Source organism: Orycteropus afer, unplaced genomic scaffold, assembly GCF_000298275.1.
Source record: "Orycteropus afer afer isolate SDZICR_OR568_19922 unplaced genomic scaffold, OryAfe1.0 scaffold00091, whole genome shotgun sequence".
Taxonomy (NCBI): Eukaryota; Metazoa; Chordata; class Mammalia; order Tubulidentata; family Orycteropodidae; genus Orycteropus; species Orycteropus afer.
Window position 1 is genome coordinate 5,912,453 of NW_006921678.1, and position 909 is coordinate 5,913,361.

Genomic DNA, 909 nt, shown 5'->3' on the forward strand with positions numbered 1-909 from the left:
ACACACAAAAGAACGACAGCAGTAAATTCTTACCTATCATTAATTACACTGAATGTGAATGGATTGAATGTACCATTCAAGAAAAAAAGAGTTGAATAATGGATAAGAAAACAGGACCCATCAATATACTGCCTAAAAGAGACTCACCTTAGACATAAAGTTAAAAAACAAATTAAATGTCAACAGATGGGAAAAAAAGTCTATCATGCTAATGGAAACCAAGAAAAAAAAAAAGAGAGAGAGAAAAGAAAAGAGCAGGGGTGGCAATATTAATTTCTGGTAATTCAACTACAAGGCAAAAATCAGCATAAGAGAAGAGGAAAGCGATTATAAGATGATAAGAGTCAATTCAGCAAGAGAGCATAAACATAATAAATATTTAAGCACCCTATGAAAAAGACCTAAAATACCTAAAGCAAACGTTAACTGTATTGAAAAGAAAAATAGACAACTCCACAGTAGTAGTAAAAGAAGATGAATGACAGAACAACTCAATAGAAACTCAACAAAGATACAGAATATTTCAACAACACAATCAACCAATTTGAATTCATAGACACATTCAGGACATTCCACCCAGCAAACAAACAATACACCTTCTTTTACAGGGCACATGGAACTTTCTCCAGAATAGACCATCTCTTAGTCCACAAAGCAAGCCTTGTTGTTGTTGTTGTTGTTGTTATGTGCTGTAGAGTCAGATCCAACTCATAGCAACCCCTCCTTGGGTTTCTGAGGCAGTATCACTTCGGAAGCAGATTGCCCCATCTTCCTTCTGTGGAGTGGCTGGTGGGTTTGAACCACCAGCCTTCTAGTTAGCAGTCAAGTGCCTTAGGCACTACGCTACCAGAGCTCCCAAAGCAAGCCTTAATAAATGTAATTACATTGAATACTACAAAAACATCTTCT